The sequence below is a fragment of the Marmota monax genome, unplaced genomic scaffold (genome assembly GCF_021218885.2).
Source record: "Marmota monax isolate L192 unplaced genomic scaffold, Marmota_monax_Labrador192_F-V1.1 WCK01_AAM20220418_F8-fsc00006, whole genome shotgun sequence".
Taxonomy (NCBI): domain Eukaryota; kingdom Metazoa; phylum Chordata; class Mammalia; order Rodentia; family Sciuridae; genus Marmota; species Marmota monax.
This window is the reverse complement of record NW_026693712.1, coordinates 26,882,687-26,895,938: the sequence shown is the minus strand read 5'-3', so window position 1 is coordinate 26,895,938 and position 13,252 is coordinate 26,882,687.

Below are 13,252 nucleotides of genomic sequence, written 5' to 3'. Positions count from 1 at the left end.
TACAAATAATACTTTGTCTTTATCTTTTGGGTGGTCTTTATGACACTCATCTTAATTAAAATCAAGGAAGATAAAAAAATCTGAAAATATGCATAAAGATATAATGAAAGATGAATAAATACACTGAAATTATGATATTTAAGTTCTTAAACATGGCAGAAAATTGCATTATCATTTTGATCATTGAAGAAGAGAGGTTACCTGTTGATAGGTCTCCTACAAACTGCTTAAAATACATCCTCTAGTAAAAGAAAGGCTTATAGAAATTGATCTATTGTAGATTAACAGGTTTTTATTTAAAAATCAAAAAATTGTTTTAAAAAAATATACCTCAAATCAATTCAGTTTCTTTGAGAATCTAAGAGAATAAAGCAGAGTTATCACCTGCCTCTAACAGATGCTTCTTTCCTGTCATTTTTAGCTTTGTATTTTGTTGTTGTATGTTTTAACTTGTCTCCTTTGTAAATATCACACAACTTATTATTCAGACACTGACATAATATTCAAAAATTTGTCTTAGATATTTTTGGCTTAGCTTGGCAGATTGAAGTTCCTTAGTAAACATTTTTTAAACACAGATGCTCTACTCAGGTCACATTAAATAACAGTTTTACCTTGAGCCCAGGGCAAATTATGTTTCTCTACATATGTAGATAAACTATTCCTTCTTAACCTGAAATTTCCAATTTACAGAATTGATTTTTCCCCTCCCTAGTTTATTTTATTTTATTTTATTATAGTTTCCAAATCAGGGTTTTTTGTTTTGTTTTGTTTTGGTGTTTTCATTAGAAATTTGTGATTTTTATCATTCATTGTCAACATTGATTCATGGATTTAAGAACTACTAGTCATGAATACTGAAGTGGAAGTTTTGTTTGCTGTGTAGGCTGGCTTTCAGAAAGAAAACATTTTCCTCAAAAAGGCTATAATTATACAATACCTCACTTTGTTTTTCCCTCTATCTGTTAGCAGGGAATTTAACTTGTCTTTGAGGCCTGTCAAATCAAAAACATGAACACTGTTTGCTTTTAACTTTGTTTTTTAATTTAAAGGTCAACTTGTATTTTTTCCACTAGAAAGAAATAAGCAAAAGATAGTATCAAACGACATTTTTAAACTTTGCAAAATACACAGATATTTAATACAAAGTACACAAGGTCTAAATGCTAACAATGAAATATTGAAACAAAAATATATATTTCAAAAAAACTTATTTGCATCTTTTAGTTTGACTACAATCCACTCTTGCATGATTTCCAAGAAAATTGAATTGAGCCTAATTTCTAAATTAACACAATTAGCATACTTGTTAATTAAATCTTGTTGGTATTTTAAACAATTAAGCTTGTATATTATATCAGACTTGAATTGAAACTAATTATGTAAATATATTTAAGAGATTTCTATGTATACTTTAAAATAATATGAAAGTTAAGCAAGCCTTACAAATTCAAATACATTATTTTATAACAGACACTAAAAACTGTATACAAGTCACCATGACAATTTTACTAAAGGGAAATGTTTAATTGGAAATAGGAATATTACAAGACTTTCCCAATTAAATAACTATTTTCTAGTCATTAAGCAAGCTGAGAGAAAAGGATTAGCTGTCAAATACACTAACATTTTCAGAAATTTGTGATTTTTTTTTTGTGTGTGTCCAATTCCTAGGCACTATTTTAAAGCACGGGATATATATATATATATATATATATATATATATATATATATATATATATATATCCTTGATTCAAAATAGTGTAAATGAAAGAGACGTCATCCGGCAAAATGAGCTGATTGTCCCAGCAACCAAACCCTGAGTTCTTGTGCGTCTTTACTTTCTACTACTTTTCTAGGCTTTCTCTAATTTTCCTTTCTATTAAGGAGTGACACCTGATCAGTTGACGTTTTTTTTTCTAAGAAGTACGTGCTTGACCTTCAAAATTTTTTCATTTTTTATTGCTGACATGATTTCAAACTCATAAATAAGTTGTAAAATATACAAAAAATCCTTTATGCCGCTTATATTGCAGGTACCCTCAATTACACAAGTATGTGTAAGTTTGTAAAGATAAATGTGCATATATTGAAATTTGGCATTTATATGGATATTTTATAATTTACATTCTATACTTAGCATATGACTATTTTTTTTTCCATAATCATTGGACAGTAACCTGAAATATCTCATAACGGCAATACTATTATAAAAGTCAGATAATTAAATTGATGCAACACCTATGCTTTAACTGGCAGCCACAATTTAAATTTCATCAATTTATTAATTATAATTATATTGTTTATAGTAAAATTAAAGTATTGGGTAATGTATTGTACCCAACTCTCTTTTTTCTTTAGACTTGTTGAATTTGAAGCAATTCTGTAGCCCTTGAGTCTCAGTATATTGATATTTTTGAAAAATGCTGGACAGTTATTTTGTATCTGTCAATAGGATCCCCTCTTTTTTATTTTTTATCATGATGAGGTTTTGCAGTTTAGGCTGGGATACCATGGAAGTGAGATCCTGAAGTGCTGTGGTACTCTCAAAAAATAAGGTGGATATGAAGCAATTTTTACTGTTATTGGTAAATATGAACATAGACACTTTATATAGGGTGGTTCTCTTCAAAGTTTCTGAACTGCTTTCTACACTGCTTTTCTCTTTCTAATTAATAAAGTCATTTGGGAAACTTTGAGACTATATTATTAACTCTTGAGTTAAACTTTCATCTACTTAGTCTCCTGTCCTTTCTGTATTTACTACTTGACCATCTACTTGGAGAAAAACTTCCTTGTTTTCCCTATTTGTTTTTGTTCATTTATTTCCTTTTTGGTTTATTTATTAAGTATGAGGACACTAAAATAGGACACTAAGTAGGACATTAAATCATATAGGTAGTGCTTTATACTGTGATTTTTATTTAAAAATAATTTCAAAATCACTTCCTGTCTGTTCATAGAACTTTTTATTATTTGTTTAGACAGCTCTTTTAACTCTCCTTTGTGAATTTATTCAAGTATTCTATGATTTATTCAAGTATTCTTCTGTGTCTGAGCATATTGAATATTTTCAGTTGTCAGTTATAAATAATGCTACATTCAATTACATGATATGTTTTTTTTTTTTAAATTTTCTTATATTGTTATGGGTATATCTGCAAGATAAAATCCTGGATGTGATTAGGTAAATGTCTTTGTAAATGTGTTAGCTATTTTCAGAGTCCCTTTAATAAGGTAACCTCACTAACAGACTATATTATTAACCATATTATCATTATCATAACTAACTATATTAATTATATTTAATTATATAATTAAATATATTATATAATTATATCTATATCATATAATTATTAACTATATTATTAATTTCTTATTTTTCCAATCAGATAGAGAAAACTGTGCCTCAATTAGTTTAATTTGTAATTCTCAGTTCTCAAGTGAGTTTGTACATCTTTTCATAAGCAATGTGTAAAACTGAATAATCTATGTAAAGGAAAAGGAATAGGGGAGAAAAGAGAGAAAGGAAAGGGGAAATAATGGGGATTGAATTGGAGCAAATTATATTCCAAGATTTTATAATTATGTCAAAATGAACTCTAATATTGTGTATATCTATAATGAACAAATAAAAGTAAAGTTTACAAAGACTGATCTACAAAAAGTAATCATAAATTTGTTGAATCATAAAAATATACTTTGAATATAAGAAGACAGCCATAATGTAGTATATTATATACTAATCTATTTGCATAAATTACAAAATGCTTCAAACTGCAAGTCAGGACAGCAGATATCTTTGTCAAACCACAGCTACTGTAAGGGATACTTACTGGTGTTGGTTTCTGAGATACAGACAATACTCAGTTTTTTTGATCTGGGTGCTTGGTACGTAAACTGGTTCAATGTTGATGGAAATCTTAGTACTTTTGCTCAGCCTCAGGGAATTACTGGATTTTCTAGTTCCTAACTTCTCCTTTCAGCTTTTGTGCCCAATAGCTGCTGCCCCAAATCCTTAAATGAAGGTTTGGCTATATATCTGACAACTAGTTTCTGGAATTGAAGTCTCAAAAGGCACAAAGAGTGATGCATCTCTCAAACACATGCATATTATGGTAAAGTTTTGTTTTAACAGAGTCCTCACATTGAGAATTTTCAGGTTCTACTTTTGCTTCTAACTTCCTGATGATCCATTGGCCTTGGGAGCAAAAAGAATTGTATACAAAATGAAGATAAGAAAAAGTATTATGTATAATTCTTAGACTCAAACTAGAATAACAGTAGGTAGCTATCATTTCATGCTTCACGTTGACCTTCTCTATGGCGAAGATCAGAATATGCTCCTTTGGTGTATAGTCCTGAGTCTAGCAGAGCAGGGACAACAGCAATAAGCAGTGAAGACTCTTGTTGCGAGCAACATGTTGTCAACATTACAGAGAGGGATTTGGTCATAGCAAATTATTACCTAAGGGAAAAGAAGCAAAAGAAATTACATTCCCAATCTTAGACAGCTGAGAAAGTAAAAGAAAAGGAAGAAGATATTATGAAATCAGGTGACATGGGCAACATCGTTATCTAAATGAGGCCCAAAATTTCTAAACTCAGTCAATTCAATAATATACGCAACAGTAATATCAACATGACCAAGCTCTTTTTATAACCCAAATGTTTTTATGGATGAGTGATATATTTTAGAAATGGCAAACGCATGGAACATGGCTTTTCCCATATAAAATTCCCCAAATCTGTGATTTGTTAGACCCTGTTCTCCAACTGTAACTGGAGACCTTGTCATAATATATCCAAAAACTACATAAATGCAGAGAAGGGTAGAGTTCCTCTAAAGGAAAAAAATATGTAACATATATAATATGATGTAGTAACATATATAATATGATTTAGGAAAGAAAAATACTCAAAGTAGAGCATGAAATTAATAGCATATTGGCGATAACTAAGGCAACAGTGCATGGTTGTAAGAGCCAGCCTGGACCTGTGGTTCTCCTATCCTAGGTCCTGTGACTTTCGGAAGCTGGGGCTGTTATCAGATTATGCCATGTTTTAACTCTAGGAATCACTCTACTTTTAAGAGGAAGACAGCTTATGTTTCCAGAATAGTATAGTTACAGGGTTCTTTTTCCTTTTTATTTTCCTGAGTTTAATTGAATAAATGATATATTTTATGAAAAATTATTGAATTTCTTTGAAAAAGAAAATGAGTCAAGCAAAACCAAATAAATTTTTTAATTTATCACTCTATCCCACTACAGAGAAACTGTGTGTCTCTTCTCTCTCTCTAATATCCTGACTTGTATGTGTGTCTGTGTACGTTTGTTGCTGGGAATTGAACCAGAGACATTGTGCATCCTAAGCAGGTGCTCTATCTTTGAGCCATATCCCCAGCCCTCTGAGTTTTTATAGCCCTGATATATGTATAATCAGAAAAATTTTGAGATACTAGTGTTTATGCCACTTGGAAATTTTTCCATTTCCAAGAGAACATGTTCAGTTTTCAGGACAGTTTTATTGAAGAGCTGTCCTTTATTTTCTAAAGTTTAAAGCCATTGGAAGGGATGAAAATCAGAATAAATGGTGCTTCATTTGCTGAAAGAAATCTTAAAATGGAAATAACAGCCTAAGTCATAGAAGTCAATGAGGCCTGGATACTTTTCTGCCAATGTACTATTGTGAAGTCCAGATATTCTCTGGAGGGGCTGAGATTGTAGCTCAGTGGTAGAGCATTTGCTACAATGTGTGAGGAACTAGATTTGATCCTCAGGACCACAAAATAAATAAATATAAATATTGTGTTCATCTACAACAACAACAACAACAAATCATTCTCTAGAGGCAAGGCTGCTCATTCACCAGGGCGCCAGCCTTTTCAATTTAGTCCTACAGCTCAAGATTTTCAGAGTCCCACTGAGGTAGAATAACAGCCTGGAGAGAACCATGTGGCCCAGATCATAGCTGGCATTGAGATAACCAAGCACTGCCAATGATCAGGTGTGTGTTTCTACACTAGTAGCAACCTGGTGGTAAGAAAAGGGACATAGGTGAAAACTAAGACTGAATCTTTCACAAGGACTTCACAACATGAGGGTTTTGGAAGCAAAAATGAGCTAATGTATAGAAAAACAAGAAATGTTATCAGTAGATCAGTATTCCTTGAATGCTATTTATGTACTGGAAATTTTACTTTAAATTGTCTGTTTATTTAATCAGTTAGTATTAAACATATATTACATGCCAAACATTTTGTGTACCATGAGGTAAAAAGGAAAAAAAATGAACAATTGACTATGAAGTTAAATTAATAACTAGATAATTTCCATAGCCAAATTTTAGTTTATTTCATAGTAAATTTAATATTGGTTTAATATTTAGGTAGTTTCTAACTTTCTTCCTCTATAAAACATCCTCAACTTAATGTATATTATGCAAATATCCTGTTAGTAAAAAGTAATTTAACTAATGTGACTTGGTTTAGTCTATAATCTTTTATTTTCTCAGGAAATCTTACTACCAGGGCATCCTTTTCCCTCAATCACTCTAGATCATTTCCTTCAGGTATATACTCTTTTGGTGTTCATGTACCTTCTGTATTAAAATTTTAAAAAAATTACAAGAAAAATATAATCAATCTCCTTCTTCAACCCCACATTCCTTTCAGCAACACAAGCATCTTCTTTTCCATTTTATTATTCTCTCTATCATAAAGGACTCCATTTTCAAACCTTTGCTTATTCCTCAACTCACTCCATACATCATGGTTATTCTAGTTCACTGGAACCAGTCATTCCTTGCTTTGACTCAATTGCTAACATTGATAACTTTCTCCTCTTTGGCACTCTCTCCTTTGACCTGTATTTTCTCATAAAGTGGGATTTTTTGGTGTTCTTTTAAACCATGGGATAGTTTGTTAGTTTCTGCTGTGAAACTATCCACTGCTGTTCATGTTGGAGTCCTCCAAGACTTGAGACCTTAGGTTTTTTCCTTCCATTTTTCCCTTACTGTATATAATTTCAAGAAAACTCTCATTTATGTTCATGACTCTGATAATTATTAAATACCCAGGAAACATAATTGTATCTTTATAGTAGCTATCTCCTCTGACCTTGAGCATTGCAAACTCAAGTGACCTAACAACATGATCTCTTATAAGTCTTAGAAGCAACTTTTTCATAGCAGTTGCAAAGTCAGCTCTCACACACAAGTTATCACACAGTGTGCCAAAACAATTCCCTCAATCATTGTCCTTTTACTCTTTTGATTGTAATCACTTTCTTCTTACTCATTTCAGCAAGCCTTAGAGTAACAAAGAATTCCTCCCTCTCCTTCCTCAGATGTTATGCTTTAGATACTAGGTGTTCTCTGAAAGCTCCAATGTAAATTCAGGAATGTTCAGAGGTGAATGATTAGATTTATGAGAGTTGTTACCTCATTGGTGGACTAATCAATTTAATGGATTGATAATTTGAAAGGATCTATACTAGGTGGTATAGACAGGTAGGGAATGGCAAGAGGAGGTGGTTCATTGGATGTGTGCCCTTACTCTCCTGCCCCCTCCTTCCCTTTCTCTTTGGGCACCATGAGGTGACCAGCTTCCTCTGCTGGGTCCTTCTGCCATGACATTCATTTTGTCTCACCCCTGGCCCAGAGAGATGGAGTCAGCAGCCCATGGACTGACCTCTGAAATTCTGAGCTCAAAATAAACTTTTCCTCCTCTAAGTTGTCCTTTTCAGGTATTTGGTCACAGAGAGCTGTCTAACATACCAGATCCAACCCATCCACTATATATATATATTTCACTTGAACTCATTTATTTCTATTTACCTGCCATATATAAGCCACAGTCATCTCCAATTTACAGGACAGAATCTACTTCTTAGCTGTTTATTTCAATACTAACTTAAATGTTACATTCTTAGAAGAAGTAATTCTGAAAACAAGTGAAGCAGCTGATATCATCTTGTTCTTTAAGCTTATCAGCTCATCAAACTTTATTTGCCCCTGAAAGCATGAACTGTGTTTGACTGTGCTTGAACACATGGCCAGTGACTAGGAAATTGTGTGACACAGCAAATGCTTAGTTTTTGTGGATGAGTAATTAATAAATAATGAAATCTTTGTTTTTTTCCCAATGATTTCCTTAGAATAAATTTTAAAATTACATTTACCATTTTAGAGACACTGCACATTTTAAGGCTGCTTACAAATTTTCTATTCTCCCCAATTTTGCCTACCGTTTTTCTTTCCTACATCCTAATGACCATTGTGGAATTATCATGTTTATTTAAAATGAGAAAATATGTTAGGTTAAAGAAATATATATATATATATATATATATATATATATATATATATATGTGTGTGTGTGTGTGTGTGTGTGTGTGTGTGTGTGTGTTTGTATTATTTGTTTGTATATAAATATATTTATTTGTTTGTATTTGAATACATATAATACTGAATATACAATTATTCATTTTGCAACTTTGCTCATCTCTTGTAATTTATCTGTATCTCTTACTTTTTTCATTATTAGTGTCTGCCGCAGTCTGGCTGGGCACAATCAGGAGCCACTTGTCAAAAGAAACTAACTTTATTTTTAGAACCACACACGACAAACAAAATAGTCTCTCAGGAAAAACCCTCAGAGCCTCAACTGCCACCACCGGCTTTCCCCAAGCCTCTCTCTCCCACACAAGCTTCTCTCCACCTCCCACAATCCTCCTGCTCTTGAGGCCGATTGGCTGGTCACGTGGGCGGAGCCAAAAAAGTCCCCCAATGAGCAGCTCCGTGGTCTGAAAGGGCAGGGAAACAGTCCAATGAGCATCACCGCAGAGGAGCCAATCAGCTAGATGTTGCTGGGGCCGCTGTGAGCCAATCATCAGCCAGCAGCTGGAAGTTTGCTGGCAGCTGGAAGTTTGCTGGGGCCCCTTTGGCTGTGGCTCTCAACATCTCCCCCTCTCTGTTTAAACAACAAGCATGTGGCTTAGGGACCCTGCCTGTTAGGCAGTCCAATTCAACATATGGTCCTTACCCGTCATCGGATGAACTGACCTCTAGGCGTCAGCCTCCTGTCTTAGGTTGGTACCACTGCAATTGGATCATACCCGTCACTGACTACCGGTCCAGCATACAGCCATACTTGTGGATAGGCCTTTGCACCTGTGGGGGGGTGAGGTTCTTTGCCTCACCTCTGTTGGCCCCCAAATTTTAGACCATCACTAGTAGAGGAGGATGCAAAATGCCATGACATTAAGCCAATTGAGGGCTCCTAAATTGTACCACCGGCACTGGGATAAAGATAGGAATTCTGGCAATAATGGCTAAAGAAAAAATTATGTAACATTACAGAAGGCACTAAAAGAAAACAATTTTCTTAACAATTTACATTGTCTTTAAGAGAATTATTAAATATAATGAAAAGGAAAGGTGAAAGTAAACAAACAGATCTGTTAACCTTCTTTTTTGTTTACATATTAAAACAATCCTCAACAGTTGTTTACCCAATTTAAATTAAACCATATAAATCACGTGAAAAAAAAAATATTTGGAACTTCTGCAAGCAGTTCAGTGATGGCTATTGTAGAAGCTGTAGATTGGTTTTATCTTTGACTTCACCAGCACTGGGATGAAGATAGGAATTCTGGCAATAATGGCTAAAGAAAAAATTATGTAACATTCCAGAAGGCACTAAAAGAAAACAATTTTCTTAACAATTTACATTGTCTTCCCCAGCAAGTGTCTTTATCTGTTTTTTAACTTTTAAAATTAATTTGTTGACTACTAACAACTGGAAAAGAACCATGAAATAGAATAAGAGTGAATTGAAAGCATTTGGTTTTCCTTATAGTTCACAATTCACAAAGAATCAGAGATGCTAGTGTTTGTAATCCCCTTCCATTTATCTATAGGTTTCATTTAAATTTATATGACTATTAATAATTTCTAATAAAGAAAGGAAGTTAGAATCCAAAGGCAAAGAGGATGTAAGTTATTAAATTAAAGTGGTAAAGTAGATTTCTACATGTGAATAACTTGTCTTTTCTACTACATATTTTTCTGCTGCATATGAAAAGGAGGAAGGTAGGAAAAAAGGGAGGAAGGAAGAAAGAAAGTAAACCTTCAGTTTCACTCAGTAACTTATTAGAATTCATAGCCACTCCTTGTAAACTTGTCAAGTTCTGGTTTTAAATCCTAGCTCACCTCACAAATGTCACTTAAAAGGTTTGGGCAGCTTGTCCTCCTTTTCATCAGTATATGAAGTAAAAACAATTCCTGTTTTGATATACATTGTTCTTATGGGGCGTAGACTGGTGAATAACCAATGAGAAAAAGACATTTGCTATTTTGTCATGAGTCAGACCTTGAATAAGAGAAAAAAGAGCTCTGCTATGAAAGAAGCTGTAGGTTCTCAACCAAAGTCTAGCACTAACCTGTTTTAGCTTCCTTTCAGTTTACTGGATCTTGTAATTCATTTTTGTACTATATTGACTCTCAAATGTGGGTGTTCCAAAGCAACAACTTGAGAGTATTCTTGCAATCACTGTAGCAATAGAATCTCCAAGACATTTCTTGAGATTGCTGGGGTACACACGAGGTGTTGTGAATCAGAATCTCTAAGCAAGAGATTCCCCAGCATCTCACCAACACAAGGGCATTTGTTGACTTCTGGGTTTTTCTCCCAGCTCTAATTCTAAGATTCTAATTATTGGTCAGTTTCAGACAAACATCTAATGAAATTGTAAGAAAAGTATTTATTTTTAAAAATTTTCAACTGCTGCAATATCAGGGAAGAAAAAATAAGGACTTCAATACCCAGGACCCACCCTGACAATTTACTCTCAGTCTCATTAGGCTGCTTTCTTGGGCAGCATCACATTTCCAGGCTACTGGTCCTTATTTTCCTGCAAAAGTAACTTTTCTTTAAGGACCATGATTGCTGTGATATGTCTTGTCATAAAAATTCTCAGAACCTCTTTTATGAATGTGAATGAATCTTCCATCTATACTTTCTTCTCTGAAAGTAAGTTATCATCCATGAAAAACTAATCTTTATATGATCTAAGTAAAACAGATAATTTTGGTTGACCTGTATATATATATATATATATATATAATTTATATATATATCCACCATTTTTATATACATTGTAGCTGTTGCCTTCTTATTTTCCATAGTAAATAACTGATAAAACCTAAGAAAAACAGAAAGAAACTAAGAAGGAGAGGAAGAATGACAAAGAGAGACACACAAAAAGAGAAAGAGAACAGAAGGAAAGAAAGGAGAGAAGGAAGAAGAGAGAGGGAAAGAGGGAGAGAAGAAAGATATAAGGGAGGGCACGAGAGGAGAAAAAAGAAAGAATCGGGATAGATTGCTTTCTTTAGAAACCAAAGTGTAGATAAATAATCTGAGACCAGAGCTTCAATTAAGAAGAAAATTATTGTGTTTCCAGAACTCCAATAAGTAAAATAAAAGGATTCTCATCTAAAAAATAATCCTGATTACTATTTGTAGCAAAAACAAAAGTGACAGAATATCATGTTTACAATTGAAAGTGCACTACATTGGGCTGAGGATGTGGCTCAAGTGGTAATGCGCTTGCCTGGCATGCATGGGGCGCTGGATTCGATCCTCAGCACCACATAAAATAAAAAATAAAGATGTTGTGGCCACCGAAAACTGAAAACTAAATATTTAAAAATTCTCTCTCTCTCTCTTTTCTTTCTAAAAAAAAAAAAAGAAAGTGCACTACATTATAGTTCAACATAATATGAACATCATATCTACCATCACCTTAGTATCATTATATCTATTTTTATATAAAGTAATTGAATTAAATTATCATTGTTCTTGGAATTATTATTATTGTTGTTGTTGTTATTATACTTTGGTACTTGTTATTGAACCTAGGGATACTTTACTACTGAGCTACATCCCCATTCCATCATATCTATCTATCTATCTATCTATCTACCTACCTACCTACTTACCGATTTATTTATTTAGATATAGGATCTCCTTAAGCTGCTAAGGTTTTACTAAATTGCCTAGGCTGATCTCAAACCTGCAGTTCTTCTGGATCTCCAACCTGCAGTTCTCCTACCTCTGCCTCTCAAGTGAGTAGGACTATAGGCATGCAAGGACTTCAGGCATACCTAAATTCTAATACATAAATGATCGGAACTATTTATGTATTAGAGCTTAGGTATAATTTTCCTGGCTTCAAGTTCAAAGCTATTTTCATTTTCTATGGGTAGAATCCTTTGTCTTCGGTTACTTTATATTGCCACACCAAGACCTCTCTCCACACAGGTTCAGAGCAGATGGAAGCCCCTGGAGGTAATCTGCTCTTGAATTTACCAGCCCATGAGGAAAAGGCAAATCTTTACCTCACCACCACTGAACACATAAACTTAAAGCTAACTTACACACACTCCCATTCAGCTCTTACATTCACAGAGATAATGCAGATAATGCCATCCAGCTATTTTATAGGTCATCTAAAGTCAAAGAGCTGATTTACCCAGTTACCTCTTTGCTGGGGAGTGGGTATTATATTGCCCACAGTTTGAACTCTGAATGAGCTTTCCCAAGAAGCTTTGCTTCCAGAGATGTATTCCAGTATGATACCTTTCTGACTCAGGATGTTGTGGGCTAAATAAGGTATTGTTATAGACTCTGGAGATCAAGGTACCATTTAAAAAATGTTTTTGTAGAAGAGAAAGTCTTTAAAAAGTTTCTCCTTTAAATTTGAAATGAAGATTATGTACAATTAGTCTTGATTGCTGTGCTTATTATACATCACTTCAAATAATTTGGATCTGCAAAGGAGTAGAGAATCAAGTCAGTCGTTGATACCCTTGTACTATGTCTATGAACAAATTCATAGCATTTACAAATATTAGGAAGGAAAAAAAGACAAATAAAATGGTAAAAACAGAAGCAAACAGTAGGTTATGAGGATATGTATGTGTGTGTGTGTATATATATATATATATATATATATATATATATATATACATATATATATATATAATTATTTAAAAGATAGAAAATTTTTCTTTTTGTCAATTGAATGCTAGTCTTTTACTATTTAAGTTGCCACAAAATAGTCAGACAAAGGAAAGAAAGGCTAAAGAGCAGGACATAGGAGACTGAATTTACTTGTATTCAAAATAAAACAAACAGAAAAGCTAAACAAGAATCTTACTTTTTCCTTTGTTTTCTGTTATTTTTTTC